The sequence below is a fragment of the Ranitomeya imitator genome, chromosome 4, assembly GCF_032444005.1.
Source record: "Ranitomeya imitator isolate aRanImi1 chromosome 4, aRanImi1.pri, whole genome shotgun sequence".
Classification (NCBI taxonomy): domain Eukaryota; kingdom Metazoa; phylum Chordata; class Amphibia; order Anura; family Dendrobatidae; genus Ranitomeya; species Ranitomeya imitator.
In genome coordinates, this window is record NC_091285.1 from 123,891,523 (window position 1) to 123,914,287 (window position 22,765).

The window sequence follows — 22,765 nt, forward strand, 5'->3', positions numbered from 1 at the left end:
GATTGCCAACATCATAATTTCGCTCAGCAGGCAAAAACTTCCTGGAAAAGAAGGCGCATGGTTTCATCACCGAGCAATCAGAACTTCTCTGCGACAAAACAGCCCCTGCTCCAATCTCAGAAGCATCAACCTCGACCTGGAATGGAAGCGAAACATCTGGTTGACACAACACAGGGGCAGAAGAAAAACGACGCTTCAACTCTTGAAAAGCTTCCACAGCAGCAGAAGACCAATTGACCACATCAGCACCCTTCTTCGTCAAATCGGTCAATGGTTTAGCAATACTAGAAAAATTGCAGATGAAGTGACGATAAAAATTAGCAAAGCCCAAGAACTTTTGCAGACTTTTCAGAGATGTCGGCTGAGTCCAATCATGGATGGCTTGGACCTTAACAGGGTCCATCTCGATAGTAGAAGGGGAAAAGATGAACCCCAAAAATGAAACTTTCTGAACACCAAAGAGACACTTTGATCCCTTCACAAACAAAGAATTAGCACGCAAGACCTGAAACACCATTCTGACCTGCTTCACATGAGACTCCCAATCATCCGAGAAGATCAAAATGTCATCCAAGTAAACAATCAGGAATTTATCCAGATACTCACGGAAGATGTCATGCATAAAGGACTGAAACACTGATGGAGCATTGGCAAGTCCGAATGGCATTACTAGACACTCAAAATGGCCCTCGGGCGTATTAAATGCAGTTTTCCATTCATCGCCTCACTTAATACGGACAAGATTATACGCACCACGAAGACCTATCTTGGTGAACCAACTAGCCCCCTTAATCCGAGCAAACAAATCAGATAACAATGGCAAGGGGTACTGAAATTTAACCGTGATCTTATTTAGAAGGCGGTAATCTATACAAGGTCTCAGTGAACCATCCTTCTTGGCTACAAAAAAGAACCCTGCTCCTAATGGCGACGATGACGGGCGAATATGCCCCTTCTCCAAGGACTCCTTCACATAACTCCGCATAGCGGGGTGCTCAGGCACAGATAAATTAAACAGTCGACCTTTTGGGAATTTACTACCAGGAATCAAATCGATAGCCCAATCACAATCCCTATGCGGAGGTAGGGTATCGGACTTGAACTCATCAAATACATCCCGGTAATCAGACAAGAACTCTGGAACCTCAGAAGGGGTGGATGACGAAATAGTCAGAAATGGGACATCACCATGTACCCCCTGACAACCCCAGCTGGACACAGACATGGATTTCCAATCTAATACTGGATTATGGACTTGTAGCCATGGCAACCCCAACACGACCACATCATGCAGATTATGCAGCACCAGAAAGCGAATAACCTCCTGATGTGCAGGAGCCATGCACATGGTCAGCTGGGTCCAGTACTGAGGCTTATTCTTGGCCAAAGGCGTAGCATCAATTCCTCTCAATGGAATAGGACACTGCAAGGGCTCCAAGAAAAACTCACAACGCCTAGCATACTCCAAGTCCATCAAATTCAGGGCAGCGCCTGAATCCACAAATGCCATGACAGAATACGATGACAAAGAGCAGATCAAGGTAACGGACAGAAGAAATTTTGACTGTACCGTACCAATGGTGGCAGACCTAGCGAACCGCTTAGTGCGCTTAGGACAATCAGAGATAGCATGAGTGGAATCACCACAGTAGAAACACAGCCCATTCAGACGTCTGTGTTCTTGCCGTTCAACTCTGGTCAAAGTCCTATCGCACTGCATAGGCTCAGGTTTAAGCTCAGGTAATACCGCCAAATGGTGCACAGATTTACGCTCACGCAAGCGTCGACCGATCTGAATGGCCAAAGACATAGACTCATTCAGACCAGCAGGCATAGGAAATCCCACCATGACATCCTTAAGGGCTTCAGAGAGACCTTTTCTGAAAATAGCTGCGAGCGCACCTTCATTCCATTGAGCGAGTATGGACCACTTTCTAAATTTCTGACAATATACCTCTATCTCATCCTGACCCTGACACAGAGCCAGCAAATTTTTCTCTGCCTGATCCACTGAATTAGGTCCATCGTACAGCAATCCGAGCGCCAGGAAAAACGCATCGATATTACTTAATGCAGGATCACCTGACGCAAGAGAAAATGCCCAGTCCTGAGGGTCGCCACGTAAAAAAGAAATAATGATCCTAACTTGTTGAACTGGGTCACCAGAGGAGCGAGGTTTCAAAGCCAGAAATAGTTTACAATTATTTTTGAAACTCAGAAATTTAGTTCTATCTCCAAAAAACAAATCAGGAATAGGAATTCTCGGTTCTAACATAGAATTCTGAACCACAAAGTCTTGAATATTTTGTACTCTTGCCGTGAGCTGATCCACACATGAAGACAGATCTTTAATGTCCATCGCTACACCTGTGTCCTGAACCACCCAAATGTCTAGGGAAAAAAAAGGCAAAACACAGTGCAGAGAAAAAAAAATGGTCTCAGAACTTCTTTTTTCCCTCTATTAAGAATCATTAGTACTTTGGGCCTCCAGTACTGTTATAATAAGGTAATTCAGTACCACAATGGACATAGAGGTCAGAGCACATACAGTGACCTGACAATAACCCAAAAACATAGAACGAGCTCTGAGACGTGGGAACTCTGCTGACCGCAATCCCTAATCCTCTCCAACCACACTAGAGGCAGCCGTGGATTGCGCCTAACGCTCCCTATGCAACTCGGCACAGCCTGAGAAACTAGCTAGCCTGAAGATAGAAAATAAGCCTACCTTCCCTCAGAGAAATACCCCAAAGGAAAAGGCAGCTCCCACATATAATGACTGTGAGTTAAGATGAAAAGACAAACGTAGAGATGAAATAGATTTAGCAAAGTGAGGCCCGACTTTCTGAACAGAGCGAGGATAGGAAAGGTAACTTTGCGGTCAACACAAAACCCTACAAAAACCACGCAAAGGGGGCAAAAAGACCCTCCGTACCGAACTAACGGCACGGAGGTACACCCTCTGTGTCCCAGAGCTTCCAGCAAGCAGGAAAAAACAAATAGACAAGCTGGACAGAAAAAACAGCAAACAAAATAGCAAAGCAGAACTTAGCTATGCAGAGCAGCAGGCCACAGGAACGATCCAGGAGGAAACAGGTCCAATACTAGAACATTGACTGGAGGCCAGGATCAAAGCACTAGGTGGAGTTAAATAGAGCAGCACCTAACGACTTCACCACTCCACCTGAGGAAGGAAACTCAGAAGCCGCAGTACCACTTTCCTCCACCAACGGAAGCTCACAGAGAGAATCAGCCGAAGTACCACTTGTGACCACAGGAGGGAGCTCTGCCACAGAATTCACAACAGGCCCCATATAATGCTCCTCCATACAGTATTATGGGTCCCATGTAATGCTCCTCCATGCAGAATTATGGGCCCCATATAATGCTCCTCCATACAGTATTATGGCTCCATGCTCCTCCATACAGTATTATGGACTTCACATAATGCTCCTCCATACAGTGTTATGGGCCCCATCGTCCTCCAGGCAGTATTATGGGCCCCTTATAATGCTCCTCCATACAGTATTGTGGGCCCCATGTAATGCTCTTCCATACTGTATTATGGGCCTCATATAATGAGCCTCCATACAGTATTGTGGGCCCCATGCCCCTCCATACAGTATTATTTGCCCCATATAATACTCCTCCATACAGTATTTTGGGTCCCATATAATGCTCCCCTATACAGTATTATGGGCCCTGTATAATGCTCCTCCATACAGTATTATGAGGCGCATATAATGCTCCTCCATACAGTATTATTGGCCCCATGTAATGCTCATCCATACAGTATTATTGGCTCCATGCTCCTCCATACAGTATTATGGGCCTCATATATTGCTCCTCCATACAGTATTATGGGCCCCATGTTCCTCCATGCAGTATTATGGGCCCTATATTTTGCTCCTCCTTACAGGATTATGGGCCCCATGCTTCTCCATACAGTATTATGGGCCCATAATAATGTAATGTTCCTCCATGCAGCACATCATGGGCCCCATATAATGCTGCATACATTAAAAAAATCAAGTACTCACCTCTCCCATTCCCGCTGCAGGTCAGGTACTCAGCGTCTCTCCCGGCTCTGCAGTACTCAGGACAGAGAGGCTGGAGGGCATTGAATACGTTGCAGCTTGCGGGAACGAGGAGAGGTTAGTATTAGAGGGGGCCCGGGCCTGTGCTGGAACTGGGCTATCCCAACTCATAGACCCCATACATGTGTCCCACCCTCAGTTCGCCCAGGGCCCCAGCACTAACTTGCACTCGCCATGTGGTGCCGCCGGCCTTTGTCCTGGTGGTGGGTAAGGTCTGCGTGCACGCGTCCACATGTGCCTCTGCCTCCTGAAGCTTTAAAGGGCTGCATCCCTATTTTTTTTTCTTCTTCCTCCTCTATGGGTCCCACCGGGCATTTCACTTGTGTCCCGGTGGGCCAGTCCGACCCTGGGCTGCATAATGCAGTTTTGATAAAATTACGGTTTTATCTGCTGCACATCTATCAGTACTCTGAATGTACAGCTTTGCATTTCCCATCCACACCACAAATTCTGAGTAGGGTTGAGCGAAACGGATCGTTCATTTTCAAAAGTCGCCGACTTTTGGCAAAGTCAGGTTTCATGAAACCCGACCCGACCCCTGTGTGGGGTCGGCCATGCGGTACGCGACTTTCGCGCCAAAGTCGCGTTTCAATGACGCGAAAAGCGCCATTTCTCAGCCAATGAAGGTAAACGCAGAGTGTGGGCAGCGTGATGACATAGGTCCTGGTCCCCACCATCTTAGAGAAGGGCATTGCAGTGATTGGCTTGCTGTCTGTGGCGTCACAGGGGCTATAAAGAGGCGTTCCCGCCTACCGCCATCTTACTGCTGCTGATCTGAGCCTAGGGAGAGGTTGCTGCCGCTTCGTCAGAAGCAGGGATAGCGTTAGGCAGGGTCCATTAACCACCAAACCGCTTGTGCTGTAGCGATTTCCAGTGTCCAACACCACCTTTTGTTTGCAGGGACAGTGGAAGCTACATTTTTTTTCCCTCAGCGCTGTAGCTCATTGGGCTGCCCTAGAAGGCTCCCTGATAGCTGCATTGCTGTGTGTACGCCGCTGTGCAAACCAACTGCTTTTTTCAAAGCACAAATCCTGTTGTTCCTTCCTTTCTGCACAGCTATCTTTTTTGTTTGTCCACACTTTTTATCTACCGTATTTTTCGGACTAAAAGACGCACTTTTTCCCCCCAAAAAAAGGGGGGAAAATGGGGGTGCGTCTAATAGTCGCAATGCAGGCTTACCTAGGTGGCAGAGGTGCGGTGGCAGAGGTCCGGTGGCAGAGGTGCGGTTGCGGGGGTGTGGCGGCAGAGGAGGCGCAGTAAGCGGGGTCCCTTTCCCCGGTATGGTGATGCAGCAGGCCCGGTATGCAGCAGAGCCGGGTGAATCCTCTTGTTATCGGTGGTGGCGGCCATTTTCCGGAGGCCGCGCGTGCGCAGATGGAGCGCTCTGCTTCCCGGGGCTTCAGGAAAATGGCCGCCGCGATCTCCATCTGCGCACGCGCGGCCTCCCGCGGCCATTTTCCTGAAGCCCCGGGAGCAGAGCGCTTCATCTGCACACGCGCGGCCTCAGGAAGATGGCCGCGCCCACCGATAACAAGAGGATTCACCCGGCTCTGCTGCATACCGGGCCTGCTGCATCACCATACCGGGGAAAGGGACCCCGCTTCCTGCGCCTCCTCTGCTGCCACACCCCCGCCACCGGACCTCTGCCACCGCACCTCTGCCACCTAGGTAAGCCTGCATGGTACGCCAGGGACCCCTCTCACGCCATACCTCTCACTGCACCTCCTGATCCCAGCACCTCCTGATCCCAGCACCTCCTGATCCCAGCACCTTCTCATCCCAGCACCTCCTGATCCCAGCACCTCCTGATCCCAGCACCTCCTGATCCCAGCACCTCCTGATCCCAGCACCTTCTCATCCCAGCACCTCCTGATCCCAGCACCTCCTGATCCCAGCACCTCCTGATCCCAGCACCTCCTCATCCCAGCACCTTCTCATCCCAGCACCTCCTCATCCCAGCATCACCCCACCTTGCCTCCTGTGACCCTGCTCTGCCACCGCCATAAGATACTGTAAATTCGGACAATAAGACGGACCCCCATGTTATAAAAAATCTTTTTTTCTGCAATTTTCACCCCAAATTTGGGGTGCGTCTTATGGTCCGGTGTGTCTTATAGTCCGAAAAATACGGTAATTTGTGCATCAGTCCACTCCTTATTGCTGCCTGCCATACCTGGCTGAGATTACTACAGGGAGATAGTAATTGTAGGACAGTCCGTTTTTTTTTTTTTTCTTTAATTCTCCCTAAAAAAATAAGTTGTGGGAGATTAAGATTGGCATTTCTGCTAGAGTGCCATCCCTGTGTGTGGCATCTCTCTCACATAGTGGGCCATAGAATTTTTTTTTTTGGGGGGGTTTATAAATTCTCCCTGAAAAAAAAAAACAGTGGGAGATTAATATTGGCCTTTGGGCTTGTGTGCCAGTCCTGAGTGTGCCATCTCTCTCTCAAATAGTGGGCCATAGAAAGCCTATTTATTTATTTTTTTTTTAAATTTGGTTTCTAAATTCTCCCTGAAAAAATAACAAAAAACCGTGGGAGATTAATATTGGCCTTTCTGCTTGTGTGCCAGTCCTGACTCCTGGGTGTGCCATCTCTCTCTCTCAAATAGTGGGCCATTGAAAGCCTATTTTTTTATTTTTATTTGGTTTCCAAATTCTCCCTGAAAAAATTAAAAAAAAAAAAAATGGGAGATTAATATTGGCCTTTGTGCTTGTGTGCCAGTCCTGAGTGTGCCATCTCTCTCTCAAATAGTGGGCCATAGAAAGCCTATTTTTTTTTTATTTGGTTTCTAAATTCTCCCTGAAAAAATAAAAAAAAAACAGTTGGAGATTAATATTGGCCTTTCTGCTTGTGTGCCAGTCCTTACTCCTGGGTGTGCCATCTCTCTCTCTCAAATAGTGGGCCATAGAAAGCCTATTTTTTTTTTTTTATTTGGTTTCTAAATTCTCCCTGAAAAAATAAAATAAAACAGTGGGAGATTAATATTGGCCTTTCTGCTTGTGTGCCAGTCCTGACTCTTGGGTGTGCCATCTCTCTCTCTCAAATAGTGGGCCATAGAAAGCCTATTTTTTTTTTATTATTTGGTTTCTAAATTCTCCCTGAAAAAATAAAAATAGTGGGAGATTAATATTGACATTTGTGCTTGAGTGACAGTCCTGCGTGTGTGGCATCTCTCTCATTTGGTGCCACCGAAAACAGAGTGTGTAACATTGTGCCTGATTTTCCTTGCGGTCTCACCCACCTGTAAAGGGATATCTAAATCATACTGAAGTTATAGCTCACCGTGTAAGTTGTTTGACAGCAACAAATACAGTTACTTTGGTTAGGTTTTTAAAACAATGAGGAAGTCTGGTGGAAAAGGTCGTGGCCGTGGGCGTTCATTGTCAGCTGGTAATGATGGTAGTGGTACTGGAGCATCAGGTGGTCGTGGGAAAAAAAATATTGCACCTAAGTCTGGAGCTGTGGAGCCAGGTTCGTCGTCTGGCTACACAAGGCCTCGAACGCTCCCTTTTCTGGGAGAAGCAAAACCGCTTTTAAAGCCGGAGCAGCAAGAGCAAGTTTTGGCTTACCTTGCTGACTCAGCCTCTAGCTCTTTTGCCTCCTCTTTTGAAACTGGTAAATGTAAAAGCAGCGCGTCGTTAGTGGATGTTCATGGTCAGGGACAAGTTGCTTCCTTGTCCTCTTCAGCAAAAACAACAACAGAGAAGGATGCAGCAGGCGACACAACGGGTTACTCCATGGAGCTCTTTACACATACCGTCCCTGGCTTAGAAAGTGAAACAGTTAACAGGCCATGCCCATTACAAGTTGAATCTGACGTGTAGTGCACTGATGCACAGCCACAGCCAGACTACTATGCTAGTCCTTTGACTCAGACCACAACATTGCCCTCGCGGGGTACTGATCCAGAATCAGACCCTGATGAGACTATGTTGCCCCGTCACGAACGCTATACCACCGACTTACATGGTGACACAGACGAAGTTGCACACGAGCTAGAAGAGGAGGTTATAGATGACCCAGTTGTTGACCCCGATTGGCAGCCATTGGGGGAACAGGGTGCAGGCGGCAGTAGTTCTGAAGTGGAGGAGGAGGGGCCGCAGCAGGCATCAACATCACAACAGGTTCCGTCTGCCGGGCCCGTAGATGGGACAAAACGCGTGGCAAAGCCAAAACCTGTTGGAGGACAGCGTGGCCATCCGGTTAAAGCTCAGTCTGCAATGCCTGAAAAGGGATCCAATGCTCGAAAGAGTGCAGTCTGGCATTTTTTTAAACAACATCCAATTGATCAGCACAAAGTCATCTGTCAAAAATGTTCAACTACCTTAAGCAGAGGTCAGAATCTGAAAAGTCTCAATGCAAGTTGCATGCATAGACATTTAACCACCATGCATTTGCAAGCCTGGACTAACTACCAAACGTCCCTTAAGGTTGTAGCACCCTCGGCCAATGAAGCTAGTCAGCAACGCTACATCCCTTCCGTCACTGTAAGGCCACCATTTTCCGCACCACCTGCAGTATCTGTGCAGGTTTCTTTGCCAGCCCAAAGCAGTCAGGGTCAGGGAATCACCAGTTTCGTAGTAGGAAACACTGCATCTAGGGCACCGGCAGAAACAATACCGTCTCCAACTGTCTCTCAGTCTGCCATGTCCATCGGCACACCCGCTAGTTCCATGATCTCCAGTTGTCCAGTCCAGCTCACCCTACATGAGACTCTGGTTAGAAAAAGGAAGTACTTATCCTCGCATCCGCGTACACAGGGTTTGAACGCCCACATAGCTAGACTAATCTCGTTAGAGATGATGCCCTACCGGTTAGTTGAAAGCAAAGCTTTCAAAGCCCTGATGGACTACACTGAACCACGCTACGAGCTACCCAGTCGACACTTCTTTTTGAGAAAAGCCATCCCAGCCCTCCAAAAGCATGTAAAAGAGCGCATCATCCACGCACTCAGGCAATCTGTGAGTACAAAGGTGCACCTGACAACAGATGCATGGACCAGAAGGCATGGCCAGGGACGTTACGTGTCCATCACGGCACACTGGGTGAATGTGGTGGATGCAGGGTCCACAGGGGACAGCAATTTCGGGACAGTTCTGCCTAGCCCACGGCCTAGGAAACAGTTGGCTGTAGGCGTTCGCACCCCCTCCTCCTCCTCGTCCTCCTGCAGAAGTGAGAGCTCGTCCACAGACCGCAGTCGCCCAACCACTCCATCCGCAGCTGCCACTGTTGCACACCAGTTGTCCCATTATGGGGCAGCTACTGGCAAGTGTCAGCAGGCTGTATTGGCTATGAAGTGTTTGGGCGACAACAGACACACCGCAGAAGTTCTGTCCGAGTTCTTGCAGAAAGAAACACATTCGAGGCTGGGCACAGTAGATCTTGAGGCAGGCAAGGTAGTGAGTGATAACGGAAAGAATTTCATGGCTGCCATCTCCCTTTCCCAACTGAAACACATTCCTTGCCTGGCTCACACCTTAAACCTGGTGGTGCAGTGCTTCCTGAAAAGTTATCCGGGGTTCTCTGGCCTGCTCCTCACAGTGCGCGGACTTTGCTCACATATCCGCCGTTCGCCCGTACACTCCAGCCGTATGCAGACCTATCAGCGTTCTTTGAACCTTCCCCAGCATCGCCTAATCATAGACGTTGCAACAAGGTGGAACTCAACACTGCATATGCTTCAGAGACTGTGCGAACAGAGGCGGGCTGTTATGTTTTTGTGGGAGGATACACATACACGGGCAGGCAGTAGGATGGCAGACATGGAGTTGTCAGGTGTGCAGTGGTCGAAGATACAAGACTTGTGTCAAGTCCTTCAGTGTTTTGAGGAATGCACACGGCTGGTTAGTGCAGACAACGCCATAATAAGCATGAGCATCCCCCTAATGCGTCTGCTGATGCAAAGTTTGACGCACATAAAAGATCAGGCGTCTGCAGCAGAGGAAGAGGAAAGCCTTGATGACAGTAAGCCATTGTCTGGTCAGGGCAGTGTACAGGACGAGGTAGCGGGCGAAGAGGAGGTGGAGGACGAGGAGGATGATGGGGATGAGTATATTTTTAATGAGGAAGCTTTCCCGGGGCCACTGGAAATTGGTGGCGTGGCAAGGCCGGGTTCTGGTTTTTTGAGGGACACAAGTGACCTAGATTTGCCTGAAACTGCCCCTCAACCAATCACAACCGCAGATTTGACAACTGGAACTTTGGCCCACATGGCGGATTATGCCTTACGTATCCTCAAAAGGGACACACGCATTACTAAAATGATGAACGATGACGATTACTGGTTGGCCTGCCTCCTTGATCCTCGCTATAAAGGCAAATTGCAAAATATTATGCCACATGATATCTTGGAACTAATATTAGCAACCAAACAATCAACTCTTGTTGACCGTTTGCTTCAGGCATTCCCAGCACACAGCGCCCGTGATCGTTCTCACACGAGCTGCAGGGGGCAACAGACCAGAAGTGTTAGAGGTGCAGAAATCAGAAGTGGCGTTGGACAGAGGGGTTTTCTGACCAGGTTGTGGAGTGATTTTGCTATGACCGCAGACAGGACAGGTACTGCAGCATCAATTCAAAGTGACAGGAGACAACATTTGTCCAGTATGGTTACTAACTATTTTTCATCCCTTATCGATGTTCTCCCTCAACCGTCATTCCCATTTAATTACTGGGCATCCAAATTAGACACCCGGCCAGAATTGGCCGAATATGCATTGCAGGAGCTTGCTTGCCCGGCAGCTAGTGTCCTATCAGAAAGAGTATTCAGTGCTGCAGGTTCAATATTAACCGAAAAAAGGACTCGTCTGGCTACCTAAAATGTTGATGATCTAACCTTCATTAAAATGAACCACAACTGGATTTCGAATTCTTTTGCCCCACCTTGCCCGGCCGACACCTAGCTTTCCTATGAAAAGGTCTTGCCTGTGGACTACTCTGAATGACTTTTCCAATGTCGTAATTAGCAGCAGCTGATTGTCCAGCATACAACATGTTAACACCTCCCTAAATGGCCAAACTCCCCCGACGGGGCCGTGGTATCGCCACTTGGCGCAAGCACCCGTGAGAGTGCTGTTTGTCTGAAGAGGTGGGTGTGCCCACTTTTGGTCGACGGCACTGCCACTGGGTCCCTCATAGTACAATTAAGTGTCTCTGGCGGTGGTGGTGCGCACCTAACGTCAGACACACTGTTGTAACATGAGGGGCCCTGGGCCTGTACCGCCGGCCACAAGAGAGTTCCCCCACCCCCAGCTCAAACATTGCTCTACCACTTGCACAATTATCTCTCACAGTTCCACCAATGTTTAGTCTATGCGCTGACATCCTTAAATTCCTGCCACTGAAAATACCATTGTGTTGATATGTATGATGGTACTTAACATAGTCAGGGGCAGTGTCCTATATTTACCCAAGTAAATACTTTCCGCCAAATTACTAGGTCTGAAACGACGCAGAGGAGCCCACCCCTGTACCTAATGATTGCACCCTTTTGTGTTTTCTTTTTGTTGTAATGCGAGACATTAACATGTATTTATTGTTTGGGACTACTAACTGGCAGACACTCATTACAATCGGCCTCCGTTGACAATACCAATTCTGCCTGTGTACCCCTGCAAGAGAATTCCAAGTGTCAACAGCCAAATTTTATTATATTAGGCCTACTACGCCTGTCTGCGGTCCCTCCTTCCACTAGTCCTCCACTGACCAGACCACTGCTGCCCGTGTACCCCTGGAACCAATTTTAAAGTGCCTACAGCCCAATTTTATTATGTTAGGCCTTCAAAGCCTGACTGCGGTCCCTCCTTCCACTAGGCCTCCACTGACCAGACCACTGCTGCCCGTGTACCCCTGGAACCAATTATAAAGTGCCTACAGCCCAATTTTATTATGTTAGACCTTCGAAGCCTGTCTGCGGTCCCTCCTTCCACTAGGCCTCCACTGACCAGACCACTGCTGCCCGTGTACCCCTGGAACCAATTTTAAAGTGCCTACAGCCCAATGTTATTATGTTAGGCCTTCAAAGCCTGTCTGCGGTCCCTCCTTCCACTAGGCCTCCACTGACCAGACCACTGCTGCCCGTGTACCCCTGGAACCAATTATAAAGTGCCTACAGCCCAATTTTATTATGTTAGACCTTCGAAGCCTGTCTGCGGTCCCTCCTTCCAGTAGGCCTCCACTGACCAGACCACTGCTGCCCGGGTACCCCTGGAACCAATTTTAAAGTACCTACAGCCCAATGTTATTATGTTAGGCCTTCGAAGCCTGTCTGCAGGCCCTCCTTCCAATAGTTCTCCACTGACCAGACCAATGCTGGCCGTGTACCCCTGGAACCCAGCTGAAAGTGCATGGAGCCTACTTTTTTCTTTGTTTTATATTTATAAAGCCCAGATGAACTACTCTGTACCACGGTTCAAGCTACCCAGTCGACACTTCTTTTGCGAGAAAAGCCATCCCAGCCCTCCACCGGCATGAAAAAGTCTGCATTGTCATAGCACTCAGGCAATCAAACAGTAGAAAGGTGCACCTGACAAGAGACGCATGGACCAGTAGGCATGTCCACAAAAAGTTACGTGTCCATTACGGCGCACTGGGTTAATGTGTTGGATGCATGGTCCACAGGGGACAGCCTACAAAGTCTGTCTGCAGTCCCTAATTCAAATTGTCCTCCGCTGACCACACCACTGCTGCCCGTGTACCCCTGGAACCAATTTTAAAGTGCCTACAGCCAAATTTTGTTATGTTAGGCCTACTACGCCTGTTTGTGGTCCCTCCTTCCAATACTCCTCCACTGACCACACCACTGCTGCCCGTGTACCCCTGGAACCTATTTTTAATTGCATAGAGCATCCTTTTTTTAATAGTAGGCGTACAAAGTCTGTCTACGGTCCATAATTGAAATAGTCCTCCACTGACCAGACCAATGCTGCCTGTGTACCCCTGTAACCTTTTTTAAACTGCATTGAGCCACATTTTTGGTTTAAGGCCTATTACCTGTGTCTGTCTGCGCCACTCAATACAGCTGTCCTCCTTTGGAAAAAGCTGAGCGTCAATAGTCTGGTTTTCAGCCTCTAGGAATTAGGCCTACAAATTGGGTATGGGGTGTAGAGACGGTGTGTTTAACTCCAAGGTGTTCCCCAGGTTTCGTCTACATTGCTTCGGTCTTCCGACTCTCGTTTAGTAGTTGTTGAAAACTACACTGCATTAGGCCTACAAATTGGGTATGGGGTGTAGAGACGGTGTGTTCAACTCCAAGGTGTTCCCCAGGTTTCGTCTACATTGCTTCGGTCTTCCGACTCTCGTTTAGTAGTTGTTGAAAACTACACTGCATTAGGCCTACAAATTGGGTATGGGGTGTAGAGATGGTGTGTTCAACTCCAAGGTGTTCCCCAGGTTTCCTCGCCATTGCTTCGGTCTTCCGACTCTCGTTTAGTAGTTGTAGAAAACTACACTGCATTAGGCCTACAAATTTGGTATGGGGTGTAGAGACGGTGTGTTCCACTCCAAGGTGTTTCCCAGGTTTCCTCGCCATTGCTTCGATCTTCCAACTCTCGTTTAGTAGTTGTTGAAAACTACACTGCATTAGGCCTAAAAATTGGGTATGGGGTGTAGAGACGGTGTGTTCAACTCCAAGGTGTTCCCCAGGTTTCGTCTACATTGCTTCAGTCTTCCGACTCTCGTTTAGTAGTTGTTGAAAACTACACTGCATTAGGCCTACAAATTGGGTATGGGGTGTAGAGACGGTGTGTTCAACTCCAAGGTGTTCCCCAGGTTTCCTGGCCATTGCTTCGGTCTTCCGACTCTCGTTCAGTAGTTGCTGAAAAAAACACTGCATTAGGCCTACAAATTGGGTATGGGGTGTAGAGACGGTGTGTTCAACTCCAATGTGATCCCCAGGTTTCGTCTACATTGCTTCGGTCTTCCGACTCTCGTTTAGTAGTTGTTGAAAACTACACTGCATTAGGCCTACAAATTGGGTATGGGGTGTAGAGACGGTGTGTTCAACTCCAAGGTGTTCCCCAGGTTTCCTCGCCATTGCTTCGATCTTCCGACTCTCGTTTAGTAGTTGTTGAAAACTACACTGCATTAGGCCTACAAATTGGGTATGGGGTGTAGAGACGGTGTGTTCAACTCCAAGGTGTTCCCCAGGTTTCGTCTACATTGCTTCGGTCTTCCGACTCTCGTTTAGTAGTTGTTGAAAACTACACTGCATTAGGCCTACAAATTGGGTATGGGGTGTAGAGACGGTGTGTTTAACTCCAAGGTGTTCCCCAGGTTTCGTCTACATTGCTTCGGTCTTCCGACTCTCGTTCAGTAGTTGTAGAAAACTACACTGCATTAGGCCTACAAATTGGGTATGGGGTGTAGAGACGGTGTGTTCAACTCCAAGGTGTTCCCCAGGTTTCCTCGCCATTGCTTCGATCTTCTGGCTCTCGTTTAGTCGTTGTTGAAAACAACACTGCATTAGGCCTACTAGTTGGGTTGGGGCCTTCTATCTGTGTCTGCCGCTCCTTGCTGTTCTCCTCCAGTGAACAAAGCTGTGCCGCCGGTTTACTACTGTTGCCAATTTTGAACTGCATTTAGAATACTTACTGATTTGGGCCTACTCTCTGTGTCAGCCTCTCATTCCAGTTGTCCTCCACTGAACAAAACAATGCCCCCTGGTTAGTCCTGTTACCAATTTTGAACTGCATTTAGCCCACTTTATTCTTTGGGCCCATATCTGTTTCCCCCTCATCCTGCCCATTGCCCAGCCAGTGATAGATGAGTCTGCTGGTACATTGACCCATAACGCAAGATTCCCCGTGCACGCTACACTGCAAGATTGTGACCCTGCTGAAAGTCAGGTCCCCCTTCCCGCATACCATACCACCTTACACGGGGACAAAGAGGAAGGTGCAGATGAAGGTGCAGGTTCCTTCATCAGGTGGGGGGAGGAATACTCGTTGGCGACGTCACTGGCACAGGGCCTCTCATAGTACGCAAAAGTGTTGCTGCCGGTGGGAGGCGCCCCCGCCGTGCAAACACACCGCTGTACTTTGAGGGGCCCTGTGCCAGTGCCAATGCCAACGAGTGGGCCCCCCCTGCTTGCTCAGGATCACAGCACTTGCAAAGTTGAAATACTTACCTCTCCCTGCTCCACTGCCGTGACGTGGTCCAGATGTCCTGGGCCCACTAATTACTTGAACCAGCCCTACCCCCCACAACTTTAGCCAAATGACCCCCAATTTCAAATGCCTTACAATTATTATAAGCTAAATTACGATTGACAAGCTTCAGTAGCAAGAATGGATGTTTTTGCCAATACAATGGGCTCTGTACATGTTTTCCTGGCCTGTACTCACTGCCGACTATGCTCCCCCATTGACTTGCATTGGGTTTCGTGTTTCGGTCGATCCCCGACTTTTCGCGATAATCGGCCGATTCCACTCGACTAGACTTTTGAGATAGTCGGGTTTCGCGAAACCCGGCTCGACTCTAAAAAGGTCAAGGTCGCTCAACTCTAATTCTGAGTACTCTGTGCATAGACGCAAATAACTGCTTTACTGATGCGAACTGTCTCCAACCCTCATAGATCTTTTGCTTGTGAATACTCCAAAGGTTCTCAATAAGGTCGAGGGCAGTGGAGGCTGTTATCCACACCATGATTTTCTCTCCTCTGATGACCCAACAACCAAAGACTCAAAGACATTATTTACAGCATGATATGTTACCCTGTCATGAGTAAAAAATGATTTTACTACGGCTAGCACAGTTCTTTTTGTACCATGGAAGAAAGTGTTCAATCAGAAACTCTATACATTTTGCCAAGGTAATTTTCACAACTTTAGGGATTCTAAAGGGACCTACCAGCTTTCTCACAATGATTCTGGACCAAAACAATACTCCACCACCTCTTGACTGATTTTGCACCCTGGTTGGGACATAATGGCCATCCACCACCCATCTACTATGCCATCCATCTGGACGATCCAGGGTTTCACAGCAATCATCAGTAAAGAAAACTGATTTATACTTAGTCTTCATGTATGTCTGGGCTACTGCAATCGTTTCTGCTCAAGAGCACTGATTGAGAGTGGTCGAATAGTAGGTTTATACACAACTGCAGAGATTTGTGGGACTCCAAAGGCACCAGCAGCTTGAAATACCTGTTTGCTTATTTGTAATGATATTTTAGCAGCTGCAGTCTTAATTCCGTTGATTTGGTTAGGTTGGCAAAAACCTACCTCATTATGCCTTTACTTATGCAAACTCCTCTATGCTGTGTATCAGCTACAAATGTCTTCACAGTACAATGATCATGCTTAGGTTTTCGTGAAATATCTAATGTTTTGATGTCTTATCCAAGGCATTGCACTATTTGAGCTTCAAACATCCATCTCGAGTTGTTTTCCTTTCATTGAGATCACTTGGCAAACTAATTATCACAGGTCTTTGAGATAGAGCTCAGTGATCCACGCCCTGAGACACAATATCATTGATGAATTTCTTTTTAAAACAAAATTAATCTTTATGACAACAAATTGCATAATATTTTGGTACGCTGTGTGTTTGTATATACAGCTCTGGCAAAAATTAAGAGATCACTGCAAAATGTTCAGTTTGTCTGATTTTTCTCTTTATAGGTATATTTTTGAGTAAAATATAAAATTTTAATTTATTCTATAAACTACTGACAACATGTTTCTGAATTTCCAAGCAATACATTTTTTTTCTGAAAAGGAGAAATGGTCAAAATTGCAAAAAAAAAAACCCAGCACTTTCAGACCTAAAATAATGCAAAGAAAACAAGTTAATAATCATTTAGAAACAACAATGCTAATATTTTAGCTCAGGAAGAGTTCAGAAATCAATATTCTGTGGAATAACCATGATTTTTACTCACAGCTTTCGTGCGTCTTGGCATGCTTTCCACCAGGCTTTCACACTGCTCCTGGCGCAAAAATTTAAGCAGTTCTTTGTTTGATGGCTTGTGACTAGTGTTGAGCATTCCGATACTGCAAGTATCGGGTATCGGCCGATATTTGCTGTGTCGGAATTCCGATACCGAGTTCCGATATTTTTGTGATATCGGAAATCGGTATTGGAGTGTGCGGTGCGTATGGTTCCAAGGGTCTGGAGGAGAGGAAACTCTCCTTCAGGCCCTGGGATCCATATTAATGTAAAAAATAAAGAATAAAAATAAAAAATATGGCTATACTCACCCCTCCGAAGAACCCTGGCTGTCACCGCTGCGAGCATCCGCCTCCGTTCCTGAGAATGTAGTGAGTGAAGGACCTTCGATGACGTCGCGGTCAGGTGAGCGGTCACGTGAGCGGTCAGGTGACCGCGACGTCATCGAAGGTCCTTCACTCTCTGCAATTCTCAGGAACGGAGGCGGACGCTCGCAGCGGTGACAAGGTTCCTTCGGAGGGGTTATTTTTTACATTAATATGGATCCCAGGGCCTGAAGGAGAGTCTCCTCTCCTTCAGACCCTGGGAACCATCGAGGATACATTCCGATATTTGTGTCCCATTGACTTGTATTGGTATCGGGTATCGGTATCGGCGAGATCCGATATTTTGCCGGTATCGGCCGATACCATACGATACCGATACTTTCAAATATCGGAAGGTATCGCTCAACACTACTTGTGACTATCCATCATCCTCTTGATTACATTCCAGAGGTATTCAATGGAGTTCAGGTCTGGAGATTGGGCTGCCCATGACAGGGATTTGATGTGGTGGTCTGTTATTTTTTGCCAGAGCTGTATATATATGTGCTAAAAAGCAGGCAGCACCCTGTAGAATGCAATGTTTCAACAGCAAAGGGCATTTGTCTTTGATAATCCTGCAGTGTGATGCCTTCTATTTTTGCAGTTATTAGGTTACTGGGCTCTAACCTACAGGCTGGCACTTAACTTTATTTTGGCCTTGCTTGTGCTGCCTCGTCTTTTGATTATATATACAGTATATATTTAAAACAAAGGTACATGGTATTTATTTTGGAGGCCAAAGTTCAACTTTATTCCTTTGAACACAGTTATTTTATTTTTTTTTAAATGTCTTCTCTGTAGAATCTGTGCCAGGGGTACAACATCTTGTTTGCTTATCAGCAACAAGAACGCAGAATTTATTTTTTTATTGTATTTATATAATTGTATTTCTCATCATCATAGAAATTCTAAGCTATATAAGGATTAAATGTATGTTTGTCAGAACAATTGAAAAAAGTGTTATTTTAAAGATTATCATGACAAGCTAAACCTTTTTACTAGCTATATACTAGCTTGACTTTAAAAACAATTAGTAATGACATTGCTTAATTGAGGTACCCAAGGTTCAATGGGAAACAGTACAGGCTGGCAGTTTTAAGATTAAAAAAGTAATGATTCTGCCATTAAGCCACATTTGCACCAATCAATAGCAGAAATCATCCAGATTTCACTATATTCACTTAGTAAGCAGAAATAGAACATTTTGTTACAGGGCAAATTGAAGATATTTTGCATGTTACTAAATGAGTACATTACTTAAATAAAAAAATATGTTCTGAACAAAGTTTATGTTTCTAAATATATAGGTAGGCGCAAATGTAGTAAATGTGAAAAGGATATTAGCTGCAAACAGGACAATGCCACAACGTTGTCACAAATCAAAGTTAATTACACCAATATTTGCGCTATAAATACACTTTCATATAATTAGAAAAAAAAAGAAAAAATAGTTTAATAGAAATACAGTTCAGATACCAAAAAAAATCTAAAAACTCAGTTAAAAATTGCAATAGGATCAAACGTTATCACAAATGAAAAATTCCAGATTCTGTATATTATTTCAGATCAATGATAAGTCTAAAGAATTTAAGAAGATCCGTTTGAGGCAAGTGTTGCAAAAAAGTCTCAAGTCTTGCAGAGTCTTATAGCGGAATGAAGATATACAAAGAAAGTGCACAGTGCTGTAGTTACCTCTGTTTGGAGGCGTTGTTTCAGTCTGAATTAAGGAGGTTCCACTCAAATCCTCCTTGTGTTGAAATCTTCGCAGTAGCTCAGGGATATATTTCTTTGGGAGCGCAGATTTCAAAATTCAGCAAGGACTGCATTTACGGCGACTTTGTGAGCCCTATGAATGACAGCAGCGTAATGTAAAAGCAGGAAGTTGTCTTAACATCCATCCCTTACCATCCAAACCCATTTTTTTCATGACATCACCTCCTACTCTTGCTTCTGCAACAAAGTTCCTAGTGGTCATGTACTGTATGTATACCCCATGTAGCTAATGTTTTGCACTTTGTGAAAACTTGGCACATTGTGCAATGGTGAAACATGTACTTCCTATCGATTCCCTTGCTGACTTACTCCAAATGCAGAGTAATGAAGATTATTGCCCCTGCTAAATTGTCCTGTAAGATTATCTGTACCCAGATTACGTCAGTCACACAATTGCTAGATAAAGATTTGCTATTTTTTAGAGCAATAGAAAATTATGATTTTTTTTTTAAATCAGCTTGCTGATACTCTCCAAATGCGGAGTAATGAAGATTATTGCTCCTGCTAAATTGTCACGTAAGATTATCTCTTCCCGGATTGCCCAGCCACACAACTGCTAGATAAAGATATGCTATTTTTTAAACCAATACAAAATTATGATTTTTTTTCAGTCGGCTTGCTGATACACTCCTAATGTGGAGTAATGAAGATTATTTCCCCTGCTAAATTGTCACGTAAGATTATCTGTACCCAGATTGTGCCAATTGCACAACTGCTAAAGAAACAATATTTTTTAAACCAAAAGAAAATTATGATTATTGTTTTCAGTTGGCTTGCTGTTAGGCGTCAAGTTCCCGCCACTGCTCAGGGGGAATCTCAAACCATGTCCGCTGAGGTCTCCCATTCTTCTCCAACTGCATTGGAACCTGCTCAGCCGAGACATCGGTCCCAGCGTCTGGCTCAAGCTGATATTGTGTGACTGGTTACTGCTGTTTTTCCAGGCTTTGCCTTTGTAGCCAGTACTGATCAGCAGCAAGCAGGCCTTTCTGGGATTAATTGCTGATTTTCTCATACTGAGTGTGCCCATGGGATGACCTCCCATTGGAGGTCGGGGATCACATGTTCAGGTCCTGTTGCGGTTCCTATTGGACCATCTGGAAGGTCCCGGTCTACTACTGCTATAAAAGGTTTGCATGGCCGTTCGGCTATGAGCTAGTGTAAACTTGTCAACATGTGTGTAGATGAATGTCTGTTGATGGATGAGTGCTCCTTAATCATTCCCATTCCTTGTATTGATGACTGCTCACGAATGGTGGAAGCTACCTAGCGCCCGACAGTGCTACCTGCACACTGGGCACACGTTACAGAGTCTCTTTGCAGTGCCTGCCAGTGTGGCACCATGCACAATCTTTGCGCTTTCCTGACAATCGGTCAGTGTAGGGTGGGAATTCCCACTTGGACTCAGCATCTGATTCAGGGTGTCCTCAGGCGCGGGCTCAAAAGCCACCGAGGGTCAGAGCGAGTCCAATCACCAGTTTAATGGGGGTGATTCATAGGGATTCCACTAGTGTTTTTCAGCTGCACCCTGTGACTGCTAACAGGGCACAGCATATTTGTGGCAACTCGGTGAAGCAACAGAGTTCACTTCCATTCACACTGGGTGAGGTCTAATCCACGTGTGAGCAAGCATCCATCCGCCATTACTTAGCAGCAGGTGTCATCTCTGCACAGTGGACCCCGGACTGCGAACACACCTCATATTCTCTATTATTGTTATTTGGTGCGTTCCACCAGTCCTAACACTTGCTGACACTCTCCAAATGCGGAGTAATGAAGATTATTACCCTTGCTAAATTGTCACGTAAAATTATCTGTACCCAGATTGCGCCAGTCGCACAACTGCTAGATAAAGAAACACTATTTTTTATAACAATAGAAAGTTATGATTTTTTTTATATCGGCTTGCTGACGCTCTCCAAATGCGTAGTAGAAAAGATTATTGTCCCTGCTAAATTGTCACGTGAGACTATCTCTACCCAGATTGCGCCAGTCTCACAACTGCTAGACAAATATTAGGTTTTTTAAGTGGGAAATAGCAGAGAGCTGCAGCAAGTACTTACAATGGTCAGAAAACCCAGGTCTGCCTGCCTTTCATTAATAAAATATATTTTGTGTTTTTATCTTGAATGATATTTGTTTTTCTATCACCTGAATTTTCAGATACCACTTAGCGTAATAAAAATAATTATATTCCAAGTTTCACATAAACATCTTACCAAAAATAAGTTATAAGTGAAGAATAAATCTGCATAGAAAAAAAGTTCTACAATTTCTACAATATCATGCTCTTCTCTGAGGATTAACTGTGTATAGAATTACATTATATCTTATCTATTGCCTTTGCACTTATTATTCTCAGCTTAAAGTTTAAATACTTTGAAGGATTGAAAAAATGTAGCATATAATGTACTATTACCATAATCAGCAAGTCATTCTTCTTGTAAATGTGGCTAGATAAAAAGGAAAAGGATTAAAATTGGAATTTATTTTCATTAAACATAACACGCCATATACTATTATAGTGATTTCCTTCACATGTCCTACTAGCACTGGAATTATATTTTTCCTTGGGCTCCCAAATGGAGAAAAAATGTTAGTTTTTTTTTCATTTTTATACATGCACTATATAAAATGCAACTATAATGCTTCACAATACCAGATGATCAGCAAAAATAATACAGAAACAATGATACTCTAGTCCTTAGTTCTTTTATGACAATTGGAAGCACATTATAACACATCAACAAATGAGCTTTAGTCTTATGTTATTTGAACCATTAGTCTTTACAGTTTGTAAGATTTTAATAAGTGCATGACTGAGTACATAGATAAGACTGAATTTATTCAGTAGGCATAGAGTGACCATGCATATATAGGCAATTTGGCAGAAGCTCCTCATTTTGGTGGGCCAAAATGATATGTAATATGTGTGGACGTGTTTTCACATCTGATGTCAGAGAAGGGTTGAAAAATTATTAAAGGTGTCCATCTATCTCTTCTAAATCCCCTTAGCAAATAAAGCTCTATCTAACATTTATGTGTTTTAAATGATGAAAAAGAGTAGGCCATTAAAAGTCACCTTTGGCAGTGGCTTATTTCCTGGGAGATCAAAGTTTTGGGCATGGTGTATATGAATTTAAATTGCCTGTGTGGCACCCCTAGGGGTATTTGCCACAAAAATAGTTACTGACAGTAAGTACAAATACTAAAATAGCAAGACTGCACTACCACCTCCGGCCAGAAGGGGGAGCTCCAGAGACTCCCCTTGATCCATTCTGGTCTGAGAGAAGAACTGGCAGTTGGGCTAAGGAGCTGATAGTGAGAGGTCATACAGTTGAATCTCTAACAGCCCTGTGACTGTTACCAGGCCTAAATCACCGGCCTGAGGAGAAGAGGGATAGAGAAAAAGGACATTGTGAGAACCGGGTAGCATTAATCACTACCCAGAACAGGCGCAAAGACGGATACCGGATCCGTGGCTGTATTCATTATATATAATACAGCAACCGGAAAAACGTGAGGTGATATCAGCTTCACTAGGGTCGGATGCAGCAACAGACACAGAGTTCAGCGGTACTCCCAGAGGGGGTAAACCGATAAAAGGACTCGGGTTGCCCGTCGAACCAGGACCCGGAGGG